This window comes from Vombatus ursinus, unplaced genomic scaffold, assembly GCF_900497805.2.
Source record: "Vombatus ursinus unplaced genomic scaffold, bare-nosed wombat genome assembly UNPS02011649.1, whole genome shotgun sequence".
Classification (NCBI taxonomy): Eukaryota; Metazoa; Chordata; class Mammalia; order Diprotodontia; family Vombatidae; genus Vombatus; species Vombatus ursinus.
The window spans coordinates 2,188,771-2,207,297 of NW_020951427.1; the positions used below are offsets into that span (position 1 = coordinate 2,188,771).

Below are 18,527 nucleotides of genomic sequence, written 5' to 3' on the forward strand. Positions count from 1 at the left end.
TGTGTGTGTGTGTGTGTGTGTGTGTGTGTGTGTGTGTGTGTGTGTGTACGTGTGAAAATCTCTAGTGTTGGAAGATGGAGTGCCTGGTTCAAGGAACAGCAAGGAGCCAGTGTCACTAGATTAAAGAATACACAACATGGTGTAAGGTGTAAAAAGCTTGGAGAAATATTTATGGGGAGAACTATAGAGGGCTTTGAATGCCAAACAAAAGATTTTATATTTGACCCTGGAGGTAATAGGGAGCCTCTGGGAGTTTATTGAATAGTGGTTGACATGGTTAGATTATCACTTTGACAGGTGAGTGGAGGATGACGTGAAGCTGGGATAACTTGGAGGATGGCAGCAAAAGCAACCAGCAAGTTATTATAATAGTCCACACATGAAGGTCTGAATCATGGTGGTGGCAATGTCACATATGGGGGCAGGGGAGTGATAAGAGAGAGTGAGGAATGACCTAAGCAAAGTACTATCATAACTAACATAAAGCAGTACAAAGTGCTATGGATTGGAGACAGATTTGTCTTCAAATCAGATTTTTTTTTACCTGCCATTCACTACGCACTAACTCACTTTAATATCACTGATCCTCCGTTTCCTAATCTGTGCAAGTACCAGCAGAGAGGAGGTGCAGTGAATAGATGTATGGGCTTGGGGTCAAGAAGTTTAATGTTGAAATCTAGCCTCAAACATTTAATAATTGTGTTACCCTGGGCAAGTCACTTAGCTTCACTCATTCTCAGTTCCTTCATCAGTAAAATGAAAGCATTGGCCTCAGTGGGCTTCTAGATCTAGATATATGATTCTGTGATATTTAAGGGGCAATCTAGTTCCAAATCCCATGACCCATTAACAGGTTCAATGGGAATTAGAAGGCAGGAGCTCTTGATTCTTACTTTGATCTCTTAGCTATGATTCTTCTGTGGAAACTCACCTTTATTCTATCATGCTATGCTTATATTATTATTTTTTTCAATTCATCCCCAATTTCTCAATGTTGTTGCTATTGTTGCTGTTGGATGGGTTAGCTAGGTGGAGTAGCAGATACAGTACCTGGCCTGGAGTCAGGAAGTCCTGAGTTCAAATCTAGCCCTATATATTCACTAGCTGTGTGACCCCGGGCAAGTCACTTAACTTCCCTCAGTTTCCTCCTTTGTGAAATGAACTGGAGAAGGAAATGGCAAATCACTCCATTATCTTTTACAAGAAAATCCCAATGGGGTACAAAGAAGGCTTAATTTTAACTTTAATTAATTTTTCTTTAACACTATTTTAAGATAGAAATTTATATTCTTGTTCACATTCTAGTTACTCATGCAAAAGCCTGATTATAAATTAACTGTACATGGTCATAGTTAGTAAACCCCCTAAACATGTTGTCAGGGCATAATATCTTGCCCACAGTAGCTGTAGAACACTGGCTGTCATTGGTACATTATGAAGATAAATTATTGAACCAGGAAAATCATGAGATGAATTGTAATATATCACTTGCATTTTTATCCCCCCAGGCATTCTGCCACTGTCAGTAAATGAATGTGAACACAACTTAGTTTTCATTTCCCACAGTAATGCTGTCAGTGCTGACAACTGTAGCCATCATAAGGGAAGAAGTGGGCTATTCCCAGGGAGCCCATGGGGCCAAATTCTATTATGCGTTCGGTTCTCATCCATGGCATCTGTGCTTCATTTACTTGTTTTATCATTTGTCCACAGCATTTGAAAACACAATTTCTTTTAAAGTACAATTGCTTGTGTAAAAATGTGTTGGTACAAGAAATCAGACATAGTCATTAACACTGTTATCTCTTTATAGAGGAGAACAGCATGAAGGCTACATGTTTCTCAGAGCAGTTATATTTTGATAAAATGTCATCTTGCTGCATTATCAAATCATGCTTCTGCCACACTATGGCCTAAAATGAAGTTGTGCCTGTAATAACAGCATTATGCTGATACTCAGATTAAGAATCAAATGGTGGCCTTAAAAAATGATGACCTTGAAAATTACTAGAACTTTTATGCCATCATAGAAATCATTATTTATCCAAAAGAAGCAGCAATTTATACCAAGAAAAGAGTTTAAAAGAAAAAAAAGACTTGCTTACTTAATTCATAAATCAAACAATCAAAATCTTAAAGCTGAAAGGAGTCTCATTTATTCCATTTTCTGCATTTTATAAAAAAAACAAACTAAGGCTCGGAAAGGTTATGGGGCTTGATAAAGGTAACAAAATACAAGTAGTGGAGCTAGGGATTTGAATCCAGATCTTTTGAGTTGCAAGTTCACTTCTCGTTGAGAGAGTATATGTCTATATCTTATCTCTGTGTACCTGCAGGAACTCCAGTACATTTGACACTGCTGATGACCTTATCTTTCTAGATACTCTTTTTTTCTCTATTTTTTTTCATAAAATTGTTTTCTTATGCTTTCCTGCTATCAGTCTACTTGTCTTTTTCAGTCATCTTCATTGATGTCACAAACTCCAACTGAGTCCCCCAGTGCTCTCTCTTTGCCCCTCTTCTCTTTTCATTCTCTGCTATGTCATTCACTGATCCAGTCAATTCCCTTGAATTCAATTATCATTTCAAACTCATCATTTCTAAAACTAAACTTATTGTTTTCCTCCATCCCCCACCTAATACCTCTTGTCTTCCAAATTTTACCATTGCTGTTGAGGGCACCCCTGTCTTCCTAGTTACCTGGGGCAATAACTTCAGTATCATCCTAAACCCCTCATTCACACTCATCGCACACGTATGCACACATATGCAATCCATTATCAGATCCTGTTGTTTCTACCAAACACTTAGCATGATGCCTGGCGCGTAGTAAGTGCTTCATAAATGCTTGTTCACTTGTTAACTTCTACCTTAGAAGCATCTCTTCTATACGTGACCACCCTATCATTCATACAACACAACCTTAGGTCAGGGCTTCATTACCTCTTGCCTAAAATACCACACTAGTCTTCTAATCAATGTCCCTGATTGGAATCTCACTGTTCCAGATGATCCTCCACTCAGTCACCAAGTTGTTTCCCTGTCCTTCCTCATTTTTTCCCCTCATTGAGTAGCTTCTTTTAACTTCCAGCATCAAACATCAAGCCCTGTGTTAGGCATTTTAGTTCTTTATAATCTGTCCCCTTCCTAACTTCCCAGACTTTTTATATCTTAATCTTCCACACACTCCACCTACTTTTACATTCTCCACACATTTTACTTATCTTTCTACACTGGTCTATTTGCATTCTTTTGAACAAAATTCATCATTTCCTATGCTCATGCTTTTTTACATTAGCTTTCCACAATGCTTGGAATGCTCTATGTCTTCACCTTCACCTCTTGGTTTCTCTGGCTTGCTTCAAGACTCAGCTCAAATTTCAACTTCTGAGGGAGGTCCATCCAGGTTCCCTTAGCTCTTAATGGTTTCTCCTTTCACATCACCTTCCTATACACTCTTTGTATTTCTTGTCTATACTTAGATATTTACATATTGTCAACCTCCTTCATTAGAACGCATGCTCCTCAAAAGCAGGGATTTTCTTTTTTGCCTTTCTTTGTATCCCCAGAACTTAGTATAATAGCTACCACAGAGTAAATGGTTATTAAGTTTTTGTTGACTGAATTACTGATTCAAATATATGGGGTGCAAAGCCTGAAATGCTTAGAGACTTGTGAGTCAGTCAAGTCTATAGATCCTATAGGATATGTTCATAATTGTTTGTGCAAAAAAAGTAACTATTAAGAATCTACTTGGTGCCAGAAACTATGAAAGGTTAAAGGGATACGAATACTTTTTTTTTTTTAAGTTCAGGCACTGGGCGTACAAAGAAAGGCAAAAATAATACTTGTCCTCAAGAAGCTTGTATTCTATTCTTATGGGTCATGCCCCATAAATGATCCATCTATCTGTATATCTGTTTATCCATAGGCATAGATATAAGTATATAGTAGAAGGAAGGTTATTTAGAGAAATAGAAAGGAAGAAGGAGAAAAGATGGAAGGTATTCTGAGAAGGAAAGCCACTAGGAGCAGGAACAACCAGGAAAGGGCAAGGAGCTTACACTCTGCTGTTTCTTCTTGGTTACCCATGTTCTCATTTCCCTTTGTTCTTAGGTCTTCAACCTCCTTTCACTAACTTTGTTGACCAACCTGTGGTTGGATGAAGTAGTCTCTAAGGTCTCATCTAGCAATACATATATGACTGATCCAAACATTAGTGACCATGGTATTTACATACATATTTGTGGCTAATGGCTGCTCATTCAAGTATTATCTATTTTCTCTCCTTTGAAAAATAAAGGAGAAAATAACAACAACAGCAACAACAACCCCCAGACACTACCTCTTTTCCTAATATTGTGAACTGTATGCTTACAGTACAAGTGTAGGACTCTGTCTTACTAGATTAATATACAATTAATACATTTTACCAGATTTTCTGACAGAGGGCTAGTATTGTTTCTGAGCTGAGCCATGCATGAGATAATCTATAAAAAAAGGTTAGATACACACACATAAACGTGTATATATATATATATATATATATATGTCTCTGTGTATGCACACACACATGTACACACACCCCTTTATTCATATTGTTTCATGCATGGTTCAGAGAGCCATTAACAGGAATAGCAATACTTCAGCCAGGTGTAGAAAGTTATTATCATCTAAGATTGAAGAAGACATGATCTATACATGGGAAATAAAGAGCCCTAAGCCATCAGCTCTGGACGTTTTCTCAGGTTTTCTGTCATACCTGGGAAAGTTGTCCTTCCTCACCTTTTCCTCTTGGCTTCTTTGACTTCCTTTAAATAACAAATGAAATCTCATCTTCTATAGGAAGAAGGCCCACTTAATTCTAATGCCTTCCCTTTTTTAGTTATTTCCTATCTATCCTGTATGTAACTTGTTTGTACACACGTGTTTGCTTGTTGACTTTTCTGTTAAAGTGTGAGTTCTTTGAGGGCTAGGACTATCTTTTTTTTTTCTTTCGGTGAGGCAATTGAGGCTAAGTGATTTGCTTAGGGTCACACAACCAGTAAGTTTCATGTGTGTGAGGCTGGATTTGAACTCAGGTCCTCCTGACTCCAGAGTTAGTGCTCTATCCACTGTGCCACCTGGCTGTCCCTAAGCTGGGACTATCTTTTACCTGTTTTTGTATCCCAAGCACTTAGTTGAGTGGCTGGCATACAGTAGACCCTTAATAAATACTTACTGATTTACTGAACATTTTGTAATGTATAGCAAAGCAGTCATGAAAACTTTTCAGTATAAGACAGTATAGTTGATCTAAGTTTATTAAAGGAGATTACTCAGGTACAATAGGCAAAGGAGGAAGGGAAAGACAAGCAGGCATTTGATAAGGCAGTCTCAACTTAAAAGACTGTACTTTTCACAAATTAACACTACTAATAACATCCTCTGATTCTGTATTTTCTAAAATCATTATTTATGTCAACCAGCAGTTTTGGGAAAGGAGTAAGTTAAAAAAGACAAACTGCAATTTCTTGTGCTTTCCAATTGAATATGTGAATGTAAGAATTTTTAACCTACTTACCCAGGTAAGAACAAAACATAATCTTGTTTAGTCAGTCAAGTTTTTACTGTTGGAAAACTCCTTCAACTCTCCACTGAAAAAGTTTATTGTTTTCTATGTGAAAGTGTTCAAATGTAATTATCTAATAATGATTATTAACTAGAATGGTCTCTTCTAGAAGCAAACAGTGTGAAGGCAAATGTGAGCAAAATATTGCTAAAAATAATAACATAATTATATAGGAAATTTTTGAGGGACTGGTTGGTCTGGATTTGGAATTTCATCAATGTGGAGAACTCTGTGTGAGAAGCTCCTTCCCTTAATCTTGACTGGTAACCCACCTGTAAATCATATAGTCCTAGAGAGCTGACTGAGGCACTGACTTCCTCATGGTCATGCAGCTAAAATGTGGCAGAATCAGGACTTGAGCTTTAGATAAAATCTTTCTCCCTGTGTGGCCCCATAGGGACTGTTCAAGGAAGGCTGCTTCTCCTAGTGTGTAGAATGGTCACTTCATGAATGTTCTGAATTGTCTCATTGATCCTTACAATAAGCCTGTGTGGTAAATACTATAGATATTATGATGCCCTCTTTAGAGATGAGGAAATCAAGATTAGAAATTTGCCCACGAGCCACATAATTATTACGTATCAGAGGCAGCATGTAAATCTTTGTTTCTGGCTCCAAGTACAACACATTTTTAATGCATCCTGTCTTGCCCCTTGCTAAGAAGAAGATGAAGAAAACACCTCTATGTAAACATTGGTTCAATAGCCAGCAGAAATAAGACGGGGTGAGGATTGATTGGAATGGAGAAAACAATAAAGTGCTTATGAAACCTACATCTGATTGGGAAAGATAGTCACCAGGATTCCTACTAAACTCATAGAGCCATGACTACAAGAGTATAATCTCTCTTTTTTGGTTTCTGAAGGAAAACCAATAGAAAGGCAATTCAAGGTTTCCCTTCTGATTAGGTCGGAGCACTCAGATGTGAGATACTATGAGCTGGTAACTGATTAATCAATAATTATGACTATAGGCTGATAGCAATTGCAATAGCAAACTAAAATTGATTTTGTCTTAAAGGATCAATCAAGAAATTTGGAAAGCAAGTTATAATCTGATTTGCTGTTACTGAAATGGACAAGAATCTGGACAAGTGCTAGAAAACACACACTAATCCAGTGTTTTCAGTTTTCAATCTGTACGGAAGTTTTGTGGAAGGTATGGAAAAGCTGACAATTTGTGAATGCCAAACAGAACTCCTGAGGAGACTTGGATCAGCTGCCAAGTACATTCCTGGGAGGCCAGGGCATCTCTAAGAGCTGGGCTGGTAAACAAAGCAGGTACCCAGAGGTAAACCTAAGCCATCTGGATCTAAGTTCAGCAGCACCATACTGATGAGAAGATCCAGGAAACTGCAAGACAGGAAGACCTCTCACCCACACAGCCTATGCCTTTGACTGTATAAGGAAAATGAGCCTTCCCAAAGGCGCTCCCTTAAAAAAAAAAAACAGCATCGCTTGCTTCTCTGTGATGCAGGGAAGGTCTTGCCCCTTCTGCATGAGCACACCAGATAATGATAAACAGGACCTGTACAGGGATGCATAAATGAATAAATGACTGTGTAGTTGTTGGGGCAGATGAAGCTTTCTGAAAATGCATCTTTGAAAATCAGAATTCCATATCCACTGGTGAATTGTCCTCATCCCTCCTCCTTAGATTCTCACATGGCCTATTTGGTTGTACTGTACTCCTTGATCCAACTGCTAACTTAATGAGGAGAAAATTTATTCTGGTAGGAGTCATTGGTAGGTGGAAAAAAAAAAAGCTACCTGGAAAGGATTTTAAGGCCAAGGTGACTAAGGCCCTGGAACACAACATGACTGTGCTCTAGGAAGAGTTTTTAAAACTACTTCAAGAAAATGGGATGAGTGATAAAAAGAATATTCCAACTGAAATTAGTGAATTAGATTAGAATGAGCAGCTACTCATTAAGCATTAGTGAGAAAGAGTTCAATTGCACTAGTTATTTATTTCTTTAATTTCTACTCTATATGTGTTTCTACTATATATATATTTCTATTCTATATAAAGAAGATGATGATGGTGAGGTTTAGACCTGCAATTCCACTGATTCCGTGTTTAGTACAGTGCCTGGTACATTAGTAGACACTTAAAAATGTTTATTAAATTGAATTGAATGAAGGAGAAATTCAGAGAAGGAAACTCCTTCCACTGATTCAAAGTGATAAAAGAATCATACATCAGAGATTCAAGCTCTAATGACCCTGGAAAGGTACACGATTCTAAGACTTTTATTTCACAGATTCCAAAGTTACTTTCAGACACTCAAGTAACCGGCCCAAAGACATACAGTTTCTGAAAGAGAAGTCAAACCCAGGTCTGGTTAGTTCCAAGTCTGGCACTTTATCCACTATACCATACTAGATCTCCCCTTCTTCCCATCCCCGATTCCTTTGTAACTTACAATTTCTAGAAGTGGATCTCAAAGGATGGCCCAGTGTCCTTGGGAGGGCTTTGAGAACCTTTCAGGGGCTCTGCTAGATCAAAACTATTTTCATAATAATGCTAAGGCATTTTAATTTTTAAGATAGTAAGTATCAATAGATATAATTCACATAAACAAAAGGTTTTTTTGGATCCTCAATAATTTTGGGGGGTTCCCAAGTAGGAAAGAAGGCAAAAGTAAATATTAAACAGCTCCTCTTGGAGTCTTATTCATCCCAACTGTGGGCTGGGTAACTTGCAGGGTGGACAAACTGCCAAAATTCAGGAGTTTCAACATTTCTTTAGTATCTGGGTCCACTTCAATGATTTCCTGATCCGAAACAGAAACTTCAGGGACGTAGCTGTCCCTCCTTTCTCTTTTCTCTTCCTGCAGTTTGATGGAGATACCTCTCACGGGGCCTCTCTGGAGTAACGTTGCCCACAATCTTGTTGCAGAGCTTCTTGCTGGGGATGATGGCCATCTCCTCACCCATGCACTTGTTGGAAGTCATTGCCCAGGTGGGTGTAGTGCTTTTTGATAATGTCTTGTGCTGCCTTCTTCACTGTCTTGGTCCAAACACAACCCATGTTGGCTCTGGAGGTTGAAGGGCTCTTCAATAATTTCTAAGAGTGTAAAGGGATTCTGAGACCAAAAAGTTTGAAAACCACAGGCCTAGAGCATTTAGATATGAAGCGGTCTTCCCAGGGTCACCTAGCTAGTATGTATCAGCCAGTATCTGAATCCAGACCATTCTTACTTCAAGGCCAGCACTCTATATTTTACCCAATATTGACTCTTCATAATTGAATTTTGAATACTATCATTCACCAATGTTCCACATTTTATATTTGCTCATCCATCTTCCTCTCCTCCCACTTTCAGTCACCAAGTCCTTGTGTATAACAGTGATTGTGTGCTGAAATGAGGGGGTAATGAATGAGGAACAATATAAAGATAAGTGCTAAAACTCATGTCCATTTATCAACAGAGTCCAGGGATGTCATATACAAAACTGTGACTTCTCTCAGAGATAATATATATTTATATATTAAATATAATATCTTAAAAACATATAAATGGCTGGAAGATAAGGAGTTAAAGTTAGGAAAGTTATAGTGAAATATTGACATTTCCACTGTTGGTAGATGATGACCTTTTTTTGGTGGTAAAAATACAAGATGAAACTATTAAGTTTGCTTTATATGTGTGTGTGTATACACATACATATATACTACCCACACACATACATATATACATATATAATAAAGGAAGTAAAATGGACTCAGTGAGAAGAGAACAACGATTTTGCCTCTTTTCCTTTGCTTTTGCTCTGGATCAAATTCATTTGCATGTTAAGCCAGAGAGGATATTGGGAATTGCTATCCCTAAGTCTGGTAAATGTCTGAGATAGAAGAGGGTTTTTTTTTTTTCCTCAGTCTTGTATGTAAAGAGAAAAAGAAAAAAAAGTATGTCAGCCTGAGGAACACTCTGTATTTTTTTCTATTGGCTATATGTGAATATGATCTGGCAAGGGCTTAAAGAGCTGTGAACCTGTTTTAGTTAAGCTAAGTTTATTGGAGTGATGCACAAACCAGAGTGCAGAGAAACAAGTGAGAGAGAGTGAGAGGCAGGGAGAAATTAAGACATGATAGGATGCCCAAATACAGGAAAATAAAGGTTTAGGTCCTGAGATAATAAGACCTTGATGATACCAATAGAAGGCATTGGTCGCCCTGAAACTATGTCTGAGTTGTCTCACCACATGTGCACCCTGGCAACATTTGTTCATTACATCTGTGCTCCTCATGCAGGATCCCTATGCATGCCCATTCTTCCCTCTACCAGGTATTTGTATGAGAACGTGTCCCAGATACAATGGGAGAATTATTTAACTACTACTTTTCTTACTTAGCTATTATTTCAACAAATATTTTTGTTTGGATCTAATTGTGTCCTATATCCAAGTAGAAAATATACACCTCAATGAGAGGTAATAAGTTATTGTACTGAGTGGATGCAGATCTCCAGAGTTCTGTTATTCTAACTAACCCCTTGTGAGAGTATAATCCAGATGCTATACCTTTTAGCAACATTGAGAAAGTGTTAAAGACTTTGACTACCCCATCTTCTGAACATTTCCTGATGAGCCTATATCCTACACTTTGAAACTACCATGCAGTGGGGGACTTTGCATAATGCAAAATAGCTCTTGGAAGAATTCATATGACTTTCTGATATGGGTCAGGTATGTGAACATTAGAGTCATTTCACCAAAATAATATATGGGCATCAAGTGAAATCAATTGATAGTGAACAATTCTATCCTGACACATGACAATTAAATTTTATTTCTCCCTTTAAAAATATCAATATCCAATGTTCAACAGAATACACAGCTTTGAAATCACTGATTTATGCTTTTTATACAAATTTCTGGGATTCAGCATAGCCCTTATGCTAATTTCATATCTCACCATTTAAACCTTCAGAGGAAAAGCTATCCCTAAGCAAAAATGGAAAATTAAGGAAATTTGTCTTTCCTATTCTTTTGATTTTTCCTCCTAACCAACTCCCTTTCTCTTCCTCATTTCTTTACTACCACCTTCCTCTGGAGCCCAATGCCCTCAGCAATAATAACTGATATTTTTAATAGGGCTTTCAAGTTTGTAAAACATTTTATATCTATTTCAAATGAGCTTTACCATGTCTTGTGGTACAGCATAATTACATCAATTTTATATATATTAGGAAATGAGGCTCAGAGAAGGCATGTGAGTCACCTAAGGTCCCAAAGAAAGTATGTTTTTTTTTTTTGGAGTGAGGCAATCGGGGTTAAGTGACTTGCCCAGGGTCACACAGCTAGTAAGTATTATATGTCTGAGGTCAGATTTGAACTCAGGTCCTCCTGATTCCAGGGCTGGTGCTCTATCCACTGTGCCACCTCGCTGCTCCAGCAAGCATGTTTTGAAAAGCAACTTGAACATGAGTCTTCCTGACTCCAAATCTAGTGATCAGTTTACATTCTGCCTCTCAAGCAAAGTCAATAAGAGCCTGGACCCATCTACAAGTCAATAACCATTTTTTGCTTACCTAGCCTTATATTATGTCCTCTAAATCATATAGAGATTTGTACTTTGTTTTTTGCTTGTAGTTTGGATCTGTGATTAGCAAAATCCTGGTGTGGAAGCTCTTTCCTCCAATTCAGATCAGCAACTGCTAAAGTAACTTATTTTACAGAAGTATCTGAAACTCTGGGCTGTAAAGCAATGACTTATCCAAGATCACACAGTCTATATCAGTAGCAAAGAAGGATGTGAACCCAAATTTTCCTGACTACGAAGCCGACCCTTCATCCACTATGCCATACTCTCTCTCTAGTGCTCTCTAAATATTCCTATTGTTCTCGATGATAATTCTGGAATGCTAATTTCTTCATATTAAGGTAAGAAAATCATGACTGGGTGGACTTTAGAAGAAACATCAAAAGGTTAAAAAAACACAACAACAAAAACAGAAACAAAAAATACCTCATAACAAGAAATATCTTCATTGTGAGGGAAAAGAGACAAATGACAAGAAATAACAACCAAGGGAGGGAAACAATAAGAAGCTGAGTTAATGCTCATTGACAAGCTTTTGGAAGGTATTTGGATCAGGATATAAAGAAGAGGGAGCTAAATGATGACACCATGACCTTGAGCCTAGAAAATAAGAAAACTGGTACCTGAATATTTGTCATCCTTCTAAAATTTATGTCATTTGCCAGTTTCCTCCTTAAAAACAAAGACAACTTTACCTAACAGAAGTTTATAGGTTCTTATACTTCTCATTCTTCTCCTTGGCATATTGAAATATTTATGCTTGCTGGTAATTGTTACAGTCATGACAGAAAAGAAAATTTAAAAAGAAAAAAACTCACTTTAACATAAAGAGGTGAATCAGACAGAGAAGGGGGAGAACAAGATGCTTAACAAATATTACTTGATTTGTGAGTATGAAGAAAGAAGAACAGAGAGACAAGGATTAAGTAACCTTGGGAGAAAATCACATTTAAGTACAGCCATGCAGACAGTCACAGAAGCTAAGATTGACAAGAGTTTCTAGAAGAATAGGTCAACAGAGTCAAATACTGCAAAAAGATCAAAGAATGTGTGACACAAGTACTGTGGAATTTAGATTATTATAGTAAGCAAGATGTGGTAGGAAAAAGATGCAACAAACAGTCTAGTGTCAATATAAGACCATGTCTAAACATCTATAGTTATTTGGCATGTCAGACTGTAAAAACTAATTCATATGGCTTGAGACTGAGATTTCTCAACTCAAAGTGTTTGCAAGGAATTAGGATATAAATCCATAAGGGCACACAAAAGAGGGTCACCTTCCAGTGATCTGCAGTGATGAGGGCCAGCAAGCATAAGTTAAAAATCATTCATTTTGGAATATGATTGAGCCTAGGGCCCTCCCAATTTGGCCTGCTGATCTGGAAGGGAGCCTAGGGCACAGCTAAGGAGGGGAGCTTAGAGGCTGCAAGTAATTTCTTCCTAGAATAAGAAACGTGACTCTAGCCAAGCCTAACATGTGTGATCTATGCACACATCTATCCTCACTGTTAAGTTCCTTTAACTCCAAATCACCCCCTTACTGTTGTCATTTAGTGATTACTGGGGTACTGAATAACTCCAGGCAGAGATGAAAGACAGATGTATGCTATTTAAAAGATAGTAGATTTAGAGTTGAAATGGACCACGAAAGCCCTGTAGTTCAACCCTTTCATTTTGCAAATGAGGAGACTAAGGTAAAGAGAGGTTAATGAATTGCTTAAAGTCACAAACTCAGAAGCAGCTGTATGTTTTTGCCTTCTCTTTAGAAGAGCTTTAAAATGAGAACAAGCAATGTGCAAGGGAAAAGTTATTAGAAACTGAAACAAAGAGATAAGGTTTTGAAACTACATTTTATTCATGATGAATGTTTTAATAAAAGATGAAAAAATAGTAGTTGTAACTACTTCTCTCCCCCTACCTTTGCCATAAAATAATGCTTAAATCCAACAATAGGTCAAAACCTCCATTTTATGGACTGTTATAAAAGAAAGGGTTTTACTCTTTTTTTATTAAAGAACAAATTTCTTAGTGAATGGAACACCATAGAGGTAGGATATATAGTCCATTTATTACAAAAGCAGCATTTCTAGCATATTATAAGAATATCTTAATCAGGTCTGCCTTCAGAGTAGCATTGTTCTTAATGTGCTTGAACAGTTGGACAGAGGTCTTAAGCAAGATGTCTGAGTGAGTTCTTGGCTAAATTAAAGCAGATAACACTCAGTTTTTTAGGATCTCTGCTTTTAAGACCCTTATACCTGACCTCAGGGACTAATTTTGTCACTGAGGACAAGGTACCTAAGGCCAAGTTTCTCTTGAAAAGAACAAGATCACCCACTTCCTTAGTGTTATAACTGACTCTTTGATTCTTTGTGAAATAAGGCACAGTGCCTTGTAAACAGTAGGTACTGAATAAATGAATGAGAGTATTCTCCCAGAGAAATCCAAAAATGTGTCTCTCCCACTAGACTAAGATACCAAGGATCTTAGGGTGAATGAGGAATAATAGTAACAGAAAATTGTTCACAGTATAAAGTGTCTTACAGTGTACAAAGTACTTTCTTCACTACAGCCTAGGTGACATAGGAACTATAAACATTAATTACTATGTCTACATACCAAGACATTGAATGGGGAGAAATGGCAGAAGTTATTCACTTTTCCTTAGCCACTGTGATGTTTCTAATGTTTTTTTGGAAGTTTCTCTAAATCTAAATAAACTTGTACAGCATAGACCCATGTACCAGGAGGATTTAGATTCTTGGAAGTAATGACCCTAGGGTGAATTGGGAATTTCTCTAACCATACCCTGAAGTGGAGATGACTTGAATAGAATCCAGTCACTCTTTCTGGGGTAGTGAGGAAGGAAAAGATATGACAAACTCCTTCACACTAAGTTGTTTAGGGACAATGTAAGTTATGTTGTAAACTTGCATCTTAACATGGGACTTTGGGGCAATGGTACACACACACAACACGTTATCAGGTTCCTTGTTGAGAAGTTTCTGTATGATTTTTCTCAATGGTCCTTCCTTCAGCACCTCATATTATATAGGAAACTACCTATCTTACCTATGCATAAGGTCAATTCTGCCATGTGGTATCAGAGGTTTATATTTGCCATATCACCAGTATTTGGCAGTCTATTTAGAAGCAGGTTCAGTCAATCCAACATTTATTTATCAAAATGGTTATATCAGTCATTGTCCATTTAGGGGAAACACATTCAGGCAGCTAAGTGGTAAAATGGATAGAGTGCTGGGCTTGGAGTCAGAAAGACCAGAATTCAAATCCAACCTCAGACACTTCTAGTTGTGTGACCCTTTAACTTTTGTTTGTTTCAGTTTCCTCATCAGTAAAATGTGGATAATACATAGTAGCATCTACCTCTCAGAATTCTTGTGACGATCAAGTGAGAAAATATTTTTAAAGTGCTTAGCATGGTGTCAGTCACATAGTAAGCACCACATAAATGTTAGTTATTATTATGAGTTGATATAAGTTGTTGCAGTTGTATATTCCAGTGATATTCTCATTGTTGAAACTCATTGAGTCCAGTATGAGTCCTGGAATGATATAGAAAGTCTAATAACTTTAAGTCATTGAAGTTTGAGGTCACAGAATAAAGAGGGACAATCACCCTGTGAAATGGCTGGGAAACCTGCTTTTGGAAAACCTGGATTAGACCCTCCCAATCTGATGTGGAGCATGTGCAGACATTCTGTAATTGGTTCCCCTCCACTAACAATATGGTGAAGAGGAGACCTTTTCATTGGAGTCAGAACTGGGGTGTATTCAGATTGCACTAGCCAGCCAGGGTGATGCTCTTGACTTTGGCTTTTTCTAGCCTGGCTGATGTTGAGGTCTTGGGTAGGTGAGAGTCTGTTAGCCCTCTCTCCTCCAAGAGATGTCATGGGAGCATAGCTTTGCTTTGTTGTTGCTTCTGTCTCTGTTATGTCCATTCTTTCCTGGTTTTAGGTAAGAGGCATTGGGTGTGGTTACAGTTTTGTGAGTTTCTAAAGGTGGTGAGAGCCCATAGAAGTCTGGGATCAGAAATCCAAACAGGTTGAGAGGAAGTCCAAATTGACCTGTTGGTCAAGTTTAGCAGAAGGAGAGAGGAAATCATCCCACCATTAGCCATGTCACATTTGGAAGTGAATTATTAGGGTAAATGCTATGTAGCAAATAAAGCTTGAGACCATTCTCTCCAGAGACCAAATTGGTAAAGAGGAAAGTGTCACCCTTAGGTGTTGGGAAGGGGATGTTTGTACTTCTGTTCTTGATGTATACTCCCAGTAAATAACCCTTTGTCAAGATAATTTAGTTAAATGAAAATGGATTGTTAATTACTTGGGTTAGCAGTGGGGAGAAACCATTGGAGTGGGAGCTTGTAGCACCAGAGAAGAATTACAACACTCTTTCAGTGGTACCCTAGAACCCTGAGGAGGAGATTTATTGAGCCTCACTCTGTGAGTGACTCCAGTGTTTCACTACATATGGAGAATAGAAAACATACTGGATTTTCTTTTTTAAAAAAGTGGGTTCAAGTCTTTTCTGATAATTATTTACTATGTGACCACATGTATCATTTAGTATCTCTGAACCTGTTGACTGATCTGTGAAATGGGGATAATGCTACCTGCTCTGCTTACAAAGGTTGTTGATATAGAGTAGGTCAAAGTTTTTTTTTTCCCTTGAGGGGTTGATGTTATATGGTGCTATTTTAACACACATTATTAGTAGTACTAGTAAAAATAATAATAATGGTACTGCAGGGCATTACCTTACCAAAAAAACCCCCAAAATCCAAAAAACAAAACTTCAGTGAATAAGACTCACTGAGGTTTTTTTTTTCTAAAAGTCAATTAACTCACCAGAGGACAGATCTGACAGCCATCTACAAACATCTGTTTTTAGACTATAACAAAATAATAATAATAATAATAATAGCATTTATATAATGCTTTAAGGTTGGCAAAACACTTTGTAAATATTATCTCATTTGATACAATAACCCCATAAAGTAATTGCTATTATTATTTCCATTTTATAGATAAGAAACTGAGGGTGAGTTAGTTAAGTGATTTGCCCAGGCTCACAAGGCTATATAAACATCTAAAGTGGGATTTAAACACAGGTCTTCCTTATTCCAGGTTTAGCTTTACATCCAATGTACCACTTAGCAGTTTAAGCACCTTTGTCTTCGCAAAAAGTTTGGTGTTCCAAAGAACTTTTATATGCCCTACTTTCCAATTTGTTTTTCATTATTTAATATGTTACTTGGTAGAATGAAAATGATTTTTAATTTGGGGGAAATGAGAGGTATAGATAGTCATATATAAGTGTCAAAAGAATTCATACTTCTGACTCACCAATAGGACAAATTAATCTCGGGATGTGTTTTTTATGATTCAATTCTATAATACAATTCTACTAATTCACATTTCTTTAAAGTAGCATGATCAGAGTAACAAAGATTATGCTTTGTAAAGCAAGTCATGATCTACATTGATAAAGGGAATTTCCTCATCTATAATAACCCACACTCATACAAAGAAATCACAAATCAGGATTTACAGATCTCATTTAAATCTCCAGAGCCAGGGGTAGGGAACCTGCAACCTCAAGGCCACATGTGGCCTTCTAGATCCTCAGTTGTGGCGTTTTGATTGAGTCCAAGTTTAACAGAACAAATTCTTTTATTAAGGAGATTTGCTATGTGAAGTTTGGATTCAGCCAAAGGACCGCACTTGAGACCTTAGAGGGACACATATGGGCTTGAGGATGCAGATTCCTCACCCCTGCTCCAGACAACTGTGAGGTAGGCATAGAATGTATTATGATCTACATTTCTACAGATGAGGCACTAGAAACTCAGAGTTAAATAATTTGACCATTGTCACACAGCCAGCAAATTTCAGAGGTAAGATATAAATTCATATCTTTCTTAATCCAAATCTAGAAACTCTATCCATAGTCTGAATCCCATCAGAAAGGGGATTAATTACCTAAGTACTATAAATTCAAATTGGTCTCACCTAAAGTGAGTGGGGCCTCAAGACATTTTTATATTGAGGTATCATTGTAATTAAATTTATTCCTTTTCCTCTTGTTAAGCTGAATGAATGGACACAGTGGATCCTTTTAAGGCAGAGGGAAAGGGGAGGTGAAAAAGAGATAAAGAAAGAGGGGGAAAGAGAGAAAGAAAGAGAGAGAGAGAGAGAAAGAGAGAGAGAGAGAGAGAGAGAGAGAAAGAGAGAGGTTTTCAGGTCATGGGATCAATAAGATGGCACACTACACATTGTTCCCAGAATGTGCATCATCTATAGTGCAATTATATCTGAATTCACAGGACGAAAAAGGGGATCTGGACAAGGTATAATTCTTATGAATTAGCAATGGAGACCACTCATCCTTAAAGTGTTTGCTCATCACCGTTTCTCCTCAACAACAGCCAAGGCTCAGCAGGAATATAAAGACTAAACTGTGGTCATATGACTGAGGTTCATTCTACACTGCCTCCTTGTGCAAAATCTTTACCACTTGCCTGCCCATCCACTGACACCAAGGGGACAGACTTTAATTTTCACTATGGGTTGAGGGAGGAGGAAGCTTGCTGCCTTTTGTTTTTGGTGACTTTCATGTTAGAGAATCTCAAGGCTGTAGATACTGCCTGGTAACACCTCCCTGCACAATGGAAAAAAACAAAACAAAACAAAACAAAATAGCAGATGCTAATTTATCTCAGACCTAGAAGGAAAGTAGAGGATCCAAGAAAGTAGCTCTTGAAAGGGTCAAGTATATATTCTTGAAAGAATGGGAACTAAAACACAGATGATCTAAATCACCCTCCCCCACCTCAAACTTCCCTTCCCCCATCAAACTCAGGATAATGAACTTGGCTGACCTTATCCAACATGGGAGTAGGCTGAGGCAGCTTTGCAGTCCAACCTAGAGTCTATTTATAAGAAAATGGGGAGGAATCAGAAAGTGAATGATGGCAGAATGCAAAGAAAAAAGGTTGAAACCCTGACAATTTAAAGAGGAAGAACACTTATCAAAGTAAAAACAGAATGTAATCAGATAAATCAAAAGAGAGAATCTAAAAATTGGAGAAGACTCAAGGGGAACATCTTCAAGTTTTTGCAGGGCTGTCATATGCAGCAATGATTAGACTTGGTCTGTTTGGCTCTAGAGAGTAGACTCAGCAGTAATGGGAAGAAATTCTAAAGAAGCTAATTTAATCTTGATTTCAGGAAAACTCTCTTCATAATTCAAGATGTCCAAAAGTAGAATGGGATGCCTCAAGAGATGATGGATTCGCCTTCCTTGGAAGACGTCCAACAGAGTTTGTTTTTTCTGAGTT

At 37.6% G+C, this 18,527-nt stretch overlaps 1 protein-coding gene and 1 pseudogene across 1 annotated transcript in view; both read right to left on the bottom strand.

Moving 5' to 3' along the window:
• Positions 1 to 18,527, bottom strand: part of CNTNAP2 (contactin associated protein like 2) — a 2,649,987-nt gene that overhangs the window by 1,256,306 nt on the left and 1,375,154 nt on the right. The window lies entirely within an intron of this gene.
• LOC114039185 lies at positions 8,262 to 8,656 on the bottom strand (annotated as a pseudogene).